At 38.9% G+C, this 12,459-nt stretch overlaps 2 pseudogenes; both read right to left on the bottom strand.

The window, feature by feature from the left end:
* Nucleotides 1-11,802: 11,802 nt before the first annotated feature.
* On the bottom strand, nucleotides 11,803-11,921 carry LOC149722273 (5S ribosomal RNA; annotated as a pseudogene).
* Nucleotides 11,922-12,282: 361 nt separating this feature from the next.
* Nucleotides 12,283-12,401, bottom strand: LOC149722272 (5S ribosomal RNA; annotated as a pseudogene).
* Between the last annotated feature and the right edge of the window lie 58 nt (nucleotides 12,402-12,459).

Below are 12,459 nucleotides of genomic sequence, written 5' to 3'. Positions count from 1 at the left end.
TTATACGGCGTGGGCTACTACGGGCTACTACGATGGTAGAAGGCAACGGCTGTCCATGAGGAACTTCTGGTGTGAGGAGAGCTGGTCTCAATTCAGGATTCTAAGTATTAGTTTTTGCGGCCAGCGCGGAGACTAAGTCTTTTTGTCCATCCTTGGTCCAGAAGAAGTTTTTAAGTTAGCTGTTGGTGCTTCGGCTCTCGAGCTCAGAATGAATTTTTCTTTATGGTTAAAATCTTGAAACCCCGTTTTAACCTGGGTCTTCTTAATGCTGTTATATACAACCGTGCTTCTATTTCGGCTTCATATGACCACCAATGTCGGTCCCACATGAGCCCTCCAATTAAGAACGGATGGCGTTCCTTTTTAGTTGATGGCTTTCGCGGTAACGCGCTAAAAACCGTCTTCCACGAAAACGCACTACTATCGGCTTAAACTATTATTTGCATTGGTCGGTAGATTCTGGCAAAGGAACGAGTTCAATAGAAATGGCATGCACTTAAATAAAAATACATTGGATACAATATTTTCTATCTTAATTTATGACCCCAGGTATGGCTTTTATGGTATAACGAGAAAAAGGAGCCGTGACAATTTACGGGGGTCTAATGGCGACGCTAAGGTATTGAACTTCGCCGGTATACGATTTTCACCCTTTCGCATTAGGCTTTATCTACTATTCGCTACGGATCTCTACTATCTTTCTAAACTATACGTAGGCATGGGCAAAAGCAATTATACGCCGTAGGCATGGGCAAAAGCAATCATACGCAGATGGAAAGGAATATTTCTTGGAATTTAGAAATATTTCGTTACAAAAGTTTAGTGCAAAAATCATAAGTAACATAATAAAAATAAGTGAGACGATACCAAAGTTGACGAACATTTTGCTTAATATCTCGGCCCTTGTTTGTCGTAGCTCAATGTTTTTAGTATGGTTAGATGGGGGACAATTTGGACTATAACATATCCTAAGGACATCCCCGTATCTCTAGTAAACACAGAGTTATGGACCTGCAAAGCATAGTCTAATGCATTTCCTTTGGACGGGTTGTTTGTTTACGTTTAGCTTAATTACTCGGCCCCTGTTTGTCGTAGCTCAATGTTTTTAGTATGGTTAGATGGGGACAAATTGGACTATAACATACTCAAAGGACATCCCCGTTTCTCCAGTGGAAACAGAGTTACGAGCCTGCAAAGTATAGTCTAACTCATTTCCTATGGAGGGGGTTTGTTTGTTCACGTATTGCTTAATTACTTGACCCTGTTCTTTCTATTAAAAATAATAACATATCTTTAGTGTAGCGGTTATCGCATCCGCCTCACTCTCGGAAGGCCACAGGTTCGAAACCACGAAGTTTTTTTTTTTTTGCTTGGAACATGCAAAGACCTTTATAATTATCCGAACATTTGTGTCAAGGTCACATTATTTACATCCCCGTATCTCTGGTAGAACCAGAGTTACGAGCCTCCAGAATTTAGTCTAATGTATTTCCTATGGAGGGGTTTGTTTGTATACGATTAGCTTAATTACTCGACTACTGTTTGTCGTAGCCCTAATTCTTAGTATGGCTAGATGGGGGACAAATTGGTCTATAACATACTCAAAGGACATCCCCGTATCTCCAGTAGAAACAGAGTTACGAGCCTGCAAAGTATATTTTCAAAAATCAAAAGTAACCTTCTAACAATAAGTGAGACAAAAAGTAAGTTGACGACGATATTGAGGTAGCCTCAAGTTTAAAGTATCCTTGTATGGGGAGCAAAGAGTACTATAACATATCCAAAGGAGATCCCAGTATCTCTTGTAGAACAAGAGTTATGAGCCTCCAAAGTTTAGTGCAAAAATCATAAGTAACATAATAAAAATAAGTGAGACGATACCAAAGTTGACGAACATTTTGCTTAATATCTCGGCCCCTGTTTGTCGTAGCTCAATGTTTTTAGTATGGTTAGATGGGGGACAATTTGGACTATATCATATCCTAAGGACATCCCCGTATCTCTTGTAGACACAGAGTTATGGGCCTGCAAAGTATAGTCTAATGCATTTCCTATGGACGGGTTGTTTGTTTACGTTTAGCTTAATTACTCGGCCCCTGTTTGTCGTAGCTCAATGTTTTTAGTATGGTTAGATGGGGGACAAATTGGACTATAAAATACTCAAAGGACATCCCCGTATCTCCAGTAGAAACAGAGTTACGAGCCTGCAAAGTATAGTCTAACTCATTTCCTATGGAGGGGGTTTGTTTCTTTACGTTTTGCTTAAGTACTCGGCCCCTGTTTGTCGTAGCCCAAAGTTTTTAGTATGGTTAGATGAAGGACAAATTGGACTATAACATATCCTAAGGACATCCCGGTATCTCCAGTAGAAACAGAGTTACGAGCCTGCAAAGTTTATTTTCAAAAATCAAAAGTAACCTTCTAACAATAAGTGAGACAAAAAATAAGTGTACGACGATATTGAGGTAGCCTCAAGTTTAAAGTATCCTTGTATGGGGAGCAAAGAGTACTATAACATATCCAAAGGAGATCCCAGTATCTCTTGTAGAACAAGAGTTATGAGCCTCCAAAGTTTAGTGCAAAAATCATAAGTAACATAATAAAAATAAGTGAGACGATACCAAAGTTGACGAACATTTTGCTTAATATCTCGGCCCTTGTTTGTCGTAGCTCAATGTTTTTAGTATGGTTAGATGGGGGACAAATTGGACTATAACATACTCAAAGGACATCCCCGTATCTCCAATAGAAACAGAGTTACGAGCCTGCAAAGTATAGTCTAATGCATTTTCTATGGAGGGGTTTGTTTGTTCACGTATTGCTTAATTACTTGACCCTGTTCTTTCGATTATAAATAATAACATATCTTTGGTGTAGCGGTTATCGCATCCGCCTCACTCCCGGAAGGCCACAGGTTCGAAACCGCGAAGTTTTTTTTTTATTGGAACATGCAAAGATCTTTATAATTATCCGAATATTTGTGTCAAGGTCACATTATTTACATCCCCGTATCTCTGGTAGAACCAGAGTTACGAGCCTCCAGAATTTAGTCTAATGTATTTCCTATGAAGGGGTTTGTTTGTTTACGATTAGCTTAATTACTCGACTACTGTTTGTCGTAGCCCTAATTCTTAGTATGGCTAGATGTTGGACAAATTGGTCTATAACATACTCAAAGGACATCCTCGTATCTCCAGTAGAAACAGAGTTACGAACCTGCAAATTATAGTCTAACTCATTTCCTATGGAGGGGGTTTGTTTCTTTACGTTTTGCTTAAGTACTCGGCCCCTGTTTGTCGTAGCCCAAAGTATTTAGTATGGTTAGATGGGGGACAATTTGGACTGTATCATATCCTAAGGACATCCCCGTATCTCTAATAGACACAGAGTTATGGGCCTGCAAAGTATAGTCTAATGCATTTCCTATGGACGGGTTGTTTGTTTACGTTTAGCTTAATTACTCAGCCCCTGTTTGTCGTAGCTCAATGTTTTTAGTATGGTTAGATGGGGGACAAATTGGTCTATAACATACTCAAAGGACATCCCCGTATCTCCAGTAGAAACAGAGTTACGAGCCTGCAAAGTATATTTTCAAAAATCAAAAGTAACCTTCTAACAATAAGTGAGACAAAAAGTAAGTTGACGACGATATTGAGGTAGCCTCAAGTTTAAAGTATCCTTGTATGGGGAGCAAAGAGTACTATAACATATCCAAAGGAGATCCCAGTATCTCTTGTAGAACAAGAGTTATGAGCCTCCAAAGTTTAGTGCAAAAATCATAAGTAACATAATAAAAATAAGTGAGACGATACCGAAGTTGACGAACATTTTGCTTAATATCTCGGCCCCTGTTTGTCGTAGCTCAATGTTTTTAGTATGGTTAGATGGGGGACAATTTGGACTATATCATATCCTAAGGACATCCCCGTATCTCTTGTAGACACAGAGTTATGGGCCTGCAAAGTATAGTCTAATGCATTTCCTATGGACGGGTTGTTTGTTTACGTTTAGCTTAATTACTCGGCCCCTGTTTGTCGTAGCTCAATGTTTTTAGTATGGTTAGATGGGGGACAAATTGGACTATCAAATACTCAAAGGACATCCCCGTATCTCCAGTAGAAACAGAGTTACGAGCCTGCAAAGTATAGTCTAACTCATTTCCTATGGAGGGGGTTTGTTTCTTTACGTTTTGCTTAAGTACTGGGCCCCTGTTTGTCGTAGCCCAAAGTTTTTAGTATGGTTAGATGAAGGACAAATTGGACTATAACATATCCTAAGGACATCCCGGTATCTCCAGTAGAAACAGAGTTACGAGCCTGCAAAGTTTATTTTCAAAAATCAAAAGTAACCTTCTAACAATAAGTGAGACAAAAAATAAGTGTACGACGATATTGAGGTAGCCTCAAGTTTAAAGTATCCTTGTATGGGGAGCAAAGAGTACTATAACATATCCAAAGGAGATCCCAGTATCTCTTGTAGAACAAGAGTTATGAGCCTCCAAAGTTTAGTGCAAAAATCATAAGTAACATAATAAAAATAAGTGAGACGATACCAAAGTTGACGAACATTTTGCTTAATATCTCGGCCCTTGTTTGTCGTAGCTCAATGTTTTTAGTATGGTTAGATGGGGGACAAATTGGACTATAACATACTCAAAGGACATCCCCGTATCTCCAATAGAAACAGAGTTACGAGCCTGCAAATTATAGTCTAATGCATTTTCTATGGAGGGGTTTGTTTGTTCACGTATTGCTTAATTACTTGACCCTGTTCTTTCGATTATAAATAATAACATATCTTTGGTGTAGCGGTTATCGCATCCGCCTCACTCCCGGAAGGCCACAGGTTCGAAACCGCGAAGTTTTTTTTTTATTGGAACATGCAAAGATCTTTATAATTATCCGAATATTTGTGTCAAGGTCACATTATTTACATCCCCGTATCTCTGGTAGAACCAGAGTTACGAGCCTCCAGAATTTAGTCTAATGTATTTCCTATGAAGGGGTTTGTTTGTTTACGATTAGCTTAATTACTCGACTACTGTTTGTCGTAGCCCTAATTCTTAGTATGGCTAGATGTTGGACAAATTGGTCTATAACATACTCAAAGGACATCCTCGTATCTCCAGTAGAAACAGAGTTACGAACCTGCAAATTATAGTCTAACTCATTTCCTATGGAGGGGGTTTGTTTCTTTACGTTTTGCTTAAGTACTCGGCCCCTGTTTGTCGTAGCCCAAAGTTTTTAGTATGGTTAGATGAAGGACAAATTGGACTATAACATACTCAAAGGACATCCCCGTATCTCCAGTAGAAACAGAGTTACGAGCCTGCAAATTATAGTCTAATGCATTTTCTATGGAGGGGTTTGTTTGTTCACGTATTGCTTAATTACTTGACCCTGTTCTTTCGATTAAAAATAATAACATATCTTTAGTGTAGCGGTTATCGCATCCGCCTCACTCCCGGAAGCCCACAGGTTCGAAACCGCGAAGTTTCTTTTTTTTTGCTTGGAACATGCAAAGACCTTTATAATTAATCGAACATTTGTGTCAAGGTCACATTATTTACATCCCCGTATCTCTGGTAGAACCAGAGTTACGAGCCTCCAGAATTTAGTCTAATGTATTTCCTATGGAGGGGTTTGTTTGTTTACGATTAGCTTAATTACTCGACTACTGTTTGTCGTAGCCCTAATTCTTAGTATGGCTAGATGTTGGACAAATTGGTCTATAACATACTCAAAGGACATCCCCGTATCTCCAGTAGAAACAGAGTTACGAGCCTGCAAAGTATAGTCTAATGCATTTTCTATGGAGGGCTTTGTTTGTTCACGTATTGCTTAATTACTTGACCCTGTTCCTTCGATTAAAAATAATAACATATCTTTAGTGTAGCGGTTATCGCATCCGCCTCACTCCCGGAAGGCCACAGGTTCGAAACCGCGAAGTTTTTTTTTTTTGCTTGGAACATGCAAAGACCTTTATAATTAATCGAACATTTGTGTCAAGGTCACATTATTTACATCCCCGTATCTCTGGTAGAACCAGAGTTACGAGCCTCCAGAATTTAGTCTAATGTATTTCCTATGGAGGGGTTTGTTTGTTTACGATTAGCTTAATTACTCGACTACTGTTTGTCGTAGCCCTAATTCTTAGTATGGCTAGATGTTGGACAAATTGGTCTATAACATACTCAAAGGACATCCCCGTATCTCCAGTAGAAACAGAGTTACGAGCCTGCAAAGTATAGTCTAATGCATTTTCTATGGAGGGCTTTGTTTGTTCACGTATTGCTTAATTACTTGACCCTGTTCCTTCGATTAAAAATAATAACATATCTTTAGTGTAGCGGTTATCGCATCTGCCTCACTCCCGGAAGGCCACAGGTTCGAAACCGCGAAGTTTTTTTTTTTTTTTGCTTGGAACATGCAAAGACCTTTATAATTATTCGAACATTTGTGTCAAGGTCACATTATTTACATCCCCTTATCTCTGGTAGAACCAGAGTTACGAGCCTCCAGAATTTAGTCTAATGTATTTCCTATGGAGGGGTTTGTTTGTTTACGATTAGCTTAATTACTCGACTACTGTTTGTCGTAGCCCTAATACTTAGTATGGCTAGATGGGGGACAAATTGGACTATAACATACTCAAAGGACATCCCCGTATCTCCAGTAGAAACAGAGTTACGAGCCTGCAAAGTAGAGTCTAATGCATTTTCTATGGAGGGGTTTGTTTGTTCACGTATTTCTTAATTACTTGACCCTGTTCTTTCGATTAAAAATAATAACATATCTTTAGTGTAGAGGTTATCACATCCGCCTCACTCCCGGAAGGCCACAGGTTCGAAACCGCGAAGTTTTTTTTTTTTGCTTGGAACATGCAAAGACCTTTATAATTATCCGAACATTTGTGTCAAGGTCACATTATTTACATCCCCGTATCTCTGGTAGAACCAGAGTTACGAGCCTGCAAAGTATATTTTCAAAAATCAAAAGTAACCTTCTAACAATAAGTGAGACAAAAAGTAAGTTGACGACGATATTGAGGTAGCCTCAAGTTTAAAGTATCCTTGTATGGGGAGCAAAGAGTACTATAACATATCCAAAGGAGATCCCAGTATCTCTTGTAGAACAAGAGTTATGAGCCTCCAAAGTTTAGTGCAAAAATCATAAATAACATAATAAAAATAAGTGAGACGATACCAAAGTTGACGAACATTTTGCTTAATATCTCGGCCCCTGTTTGTCGTAGATCAATGTTTTTAGTATGGTTAGATGGGAGACAAATTGGACTAAAACATACTCAAAGGACATCTCCGTATCTCCAGTAGAAACAGAGTTACGAGCCTGCAAAGTATAGTATAATGCATTGTCTATGGAGGGGTTTGTTTGTTCACGTATTGCTTAATTACTTGACCCTGTTCTTTCGATTAAAAATAATAACATTTCTTTAGTGTAGCGGTTATCGCATCCGCCTCACTCCCGGAAGGCCACAGGTTCGAAACCGCGAAGTTTTTTTTTATAATTATCCGAACATTTGTGTCAAGGTCACATTATTTACATCCCCGTATCTCTGGTAGAACCAGAGTTACGAGCCTCCAGAATTTAGTCTAATGGATTTCCTATGGAGGGGTTTGTTTGTTTACGATTAGCTTAATTACTCGACTATTGTTTGTTGTAGCTCAATGTTTTTAGTATGGTTAGATGGGGGACAAATTGGACTATAACATACTCAAAGGACATCCCCGTATCTACAGTAGAAACAGAGTTACGAGCCTGAAAAGTATAGTCTAATGCATTTTCTATAGAGGGGTTTGTTTGTTCACGTATTGCTTAATTACTTGACCCTGTTCTTTCGATTAAAAATAATAACATATCTTTAGTGTAGCGGTTATCGCATCCGCCTCACTCCCGGAAGGCCACAGGTTCGAAACCGCGAAGTTTTTTTTATAATTATCCGAACATTTGTGTCAAGGTCACATTATTTACATCCCCGTATCTCTGGTAGAACCAGAGTTACGAGCCTTCAGAATTTAGTCTAATGTATTTCCTATGGAGGGGTTTGTTTGTTTACGATTAGCTTAATTACTCGACTACTGTTTGTCGTAGCCCTAATTCTTAGTATGGCTAGATGGGGGACAAATTGGTCTATAACATACTCTAAGGACATCCCCGTATCTCCAGTAGAAACAGAGTTACGAGCCTGCAAAGTATATTTTCAAAAATCAAAAGTAACCTTCTAACAATAAGTGAGACAAAAAGTAAGTTGACGACGATATTGAGGTAGCCTCAAGTTTAAAGTATCCTTGTATGGGGAGCAAAGAGTACTATAACATATCCAACGGATATCCCAGTATCTCTTGTAGAACAAGAGTTATGAGCCTCCAAAGTTTAGTGCAAAAATCATAAGTAACATAATAAAAATAAGTGAGACGATACCAAAGTTGACGAACATTTTGCTTAATATCTCGGCCCCTGTTTGTCGTAGCTCAATGTTTTTAGTATGGTAAGATGGGGGACAATTTGGACTATATCATATCGTAAGGACATCCCCGTATCTCTAGTAGACACAGAGTTATGGGCCTGCAAAATATAGTCTAATGCATTTCCTATGGACGGGTTGTTTGTTTACGTTTAGCTTAATTACTCGGCCCCTGTTTGTCGTAGCTCAATATTTTTAGTATAGTTAGATGGGGGACAAATTGGAGTATAACATACTCAAAGGACATCCCCGTATCTCCAGTGGAAACAGAGTTACGAGCCTGCAAAGTATAGTCTAACTCATTTCCTAAGGAGGGGGTTTGTTTCTTTACGTTTTGCTTAAGTACTCGGCCCCTGTTTGTCGTAGCCCAAAGTTTTTAGAATGGTTAGATGGGGGACAATTTGGACTATAACATATCCTAAGGACATCCCCGTATCTCTAGTAGACACAGAGTTACGAGCCTCCAGAATTTAGTCTAATGTATTTCCTATGGAGGGGTTTGTTTGTTTACGATTAGCTTAATTACTCGACTACTGTTTGTCGTAGCCCTAATTCTTAGTATGGCTAGATGGGGGACAAATTGGTCTATAACCTACTCTAAGGACATCCCCGTATCTCCAGTAGAAACAGAGTTACGAGCCTGCAAAGTATAGTCTAATGCATTTTCTATGGAGGGGTTTGTTTGTTCATGTATTGCTTAATTACTTGACCTTGTTCTTTCGATTAAAAATAATAACATATCTTTAGTGTAGCGGTTATCGCATCCGCCTCACTCTCGGAAGGCCACAGGTTCGAAACCGCGAAGTTTTTTTTTGCTTGGAACATGCAAAGACCTTTATAATTATCCGAACATTTGTGTCAAGGTCACATTATTTACATCCCCGTATCTCTGGTAGAACCAGAGTTACGAGCCTCCAGAATTTAGTCTAATGTATTTCCTATGGAGGGGTTTGTTTGTTTACGATTAGCTTAATTACTCGACTACTGTTTGTCGTAGCCCTAATTCTTAGTGTGGCTAGATGGGGGACAAATTGGTCTATAACATACTCTAAGGACATCCCCGTATCTCCAGTAGAAACAGAGTTACGAGCCTGCAAAGTATATTTTCAAAAATCAAAAGTAACCTTCTAACAATAAGTGAGACAAAAAGTAAGTTGACGACGATATTGAGGTAGCCTCAAGTTTAAAGTATCCTTGTATGGGGAGCAAAGAGTACTATAACATATCCAAAGGAGATCCCAGTATCTCTTGTAGAACAAGAGTTATGAGCCTCCAAAGTTTAGTGCAAAAATCATAAGTAACATAATCAAAATAAGTGAGACGATACCAAAGTTGACGAACATTTTGCTTAATATCTATGCCCTTGTTTGTCGTAGCTCAATATTTTTAGTATGGTTAGATGGGGGACAATTTGGACTATAACATATCCTAAGGACATCCCCATATCTCTAGTAGACACAGAGTTATGGGCCTGCAAAGTATAGTCTAATGCATTTCCTAAGGACGGGTTGTTTGTTTACGTTTAGCTTAATTACTCGGCCCCTGTTTGTCGTAGCTCAATGTTTTTAGTATGGTTAGATGGGGGACAAATTGGACTATAACATACTCAAAGGACATCCCCGTATCTCCAGTGGAAACAGAGTTACGAGCCTGCAAAGTATAGTCTATTTCATTTCCTATGGAGGGGGTTTGTTTCTTTACGTTTCGCTTAAGTACTCGGCCCCTGTTTGTCGTAGCCCAAAGTTTTTAGTATGGTTAGATAATTGACAAATTGGACTATAACATATCCTAAGGACATCCCGGTATCTCTAGTAGACACAGAGTTATGGGCCTTGCAAAGTATAGTCTAATGCATTTTCTATGGAGGGGTTTGTTTGTTCACGTATTGCTTAATTACTTGACCCTGTTCTTTCGATTAAAAATAATAACATATCTTTAGTGTAGCGGTTATCGCATCCGCCTCACTCCCGGAAGGCCACAGGTTCGAAACCGCGAAGTTTTTTTTTTTGCTTGGAACATGCAAAGACCTTTATAATTATCCGAACATTTGTGTCAAGGTCACATTATTTACATCCCCGTATCTCTGGTAGAACCAGAGTTACAAGCCTCCAGAATTTAGTCTAATGTGTTTCCTATGGAGGGGTTTGTTTGTTTACGATTAGCTTAATTACTCGACTACTGTTTGTCGTAGCCCTAATTCTTAGTATGGCTAGATGGGGGACAAATTGGTCTATAACATACTCTAAGGACATCCCCGTATCTGCAGTAGAAACAGAGTTACGAGCCTGCAAATTATATTTTCAAAAATCAAAAGTAACCTTCTAACAATAAGTGAGACAAAAAGTAAGTTGACGACGATATTGAGGTAGCCTCAAGTTTAAAGTATCCTTGTATGGGGAGCAAAGAGTACTATAACATATCCAACGGATATCCCAGTATCTCTTGTAGAACAAGAGTTATGAGCCTCCAAAGTTTAGTGCAAAAATCATAAGTAACATAATAAAAATAAGTGAGACGATACCAAAGTTGACGAACATTTTGCTTAATATCTCGGCCCCTGTTTGTCGTAGCTTAATGTTTTTAGTATGGTAAGATGGGGGACAATTTGGACTATATCATATCGTAAGGACATCCCCGTATCTCTAGTAGACACAGAGTTATGGGCCTGCAAAATATAGTCTAATGCATTTCCTATGGACGGGTTGTTTGTTTACGTTTAGCTTAATTACTCGGCCCCTGTTTGTCGTAGCTCAATATTTTTAGTATAGTTAGATGGGGGACAAATTGGAGTATAACATACTCAAAGGACATCCCCGTATCTCCAGTAAAAACAGAGTTACGAGCCTGCAAAGTATAGTCTAAGACATTTTCTATGGAGGGGTTTGTTTGTTCACGTTTTGCTTAACTTCGGTGATCGGACGTGAACCGGTGTATTCAGCGTGATATGGCCGTTGCCGAGAGTGCTAGTTAATAATTTGAATTTAATTAACTTTCATCTTTATAAAACAATAACAAAAAGAAGATATGTTTGCTTTTTTCATATCTGGTGGAATTTGAAAGAGCAAACAAAAGTGAAAAAACAAACGGCACGCAGTATTCCCAAGTACTGTATGCGCTCGACGCTACTTAACTTCGGTGATCGGACGTGAACCGGTGTTTTCAGCGTGATATGGCCGTTGCCGAGAGTGCTAGTTAATAATTCGAATTTAAATTAAGTGAGACAAATTAACCTTCATCATTTTAAAACTATAACAAAAAGAAAACATGTTTGCTTTTTTCATATCTATTAAAATTTAAAAGAGGAAAAAAAAGTGAAAACGCCAACGGCACGCAGTGTTCCTAAGTGGTCTCTCTCCCAAGTAGTGACTGCGCTCGACGCTGCTTAACTTCGGTTATCGGACGGGAATCGGTGTATTCAGCGTGATATGGCCGTTGCCGAGAGTGCTAGTTAATAATTTGAATTTAATTAACTTTCATCTTTATAAAACAATAACAAAAAGAAGATATGTTTGCTTTTTTCATATCTGGTGGAATTTGAAAGAGGAAACAAAAGTGAAAAAGCAAACGGCACGCAGAATTCCCAAGTACTGACTGCGCTCGACGCTGCTAACGTCGGCGATCGGACGAGAACCGGTTTTCTCAGCGTGATATGGCCGTTGCCGAGAGTGCTAGATAATAATTCGAATTTAAATTAAGTGAGACAAATTAACCTTCATATTTTTCAAACAATAACAAAAAGAAAATATGTTTGCTTTTTTCATATCTATTGGAATTTAAAAGAGGAAAAAAAAGTGAAAAAGCCAACGGCACGCAGTGTTCCTAAGTGGTCCCCCTCCCAAGTACTGACTGCGCTCGACGCTGCTTAACTTCGGTTATCGGACGAGAACCGGTGTATTCAGCGTGATATGGCCGTTACCGAGAGTGCTAGTTAATAATAAGAATTTAAATTAAGTGAGACAAATTAACCTTCATCAT

Source organism: Phalangium opilio, unplaced genomic scaffold (genome assembly GCF_054372755.1).
Source record: "Phalangium opilio isolate 3A_F unplaced genomic scaffold, DU_Popi_V2 ptg000002l_1, whole genome shotgun sequence".
Lineage (NCBI taxonomy): Eukaryota > Metazoa > Arthropoda > Arachnida > Opiliones > Phalangiidae > Phalangium > Phalangium opilio.
This window is presented reverse-complemented; position numbering and strand designations above follow the sequence as displayed.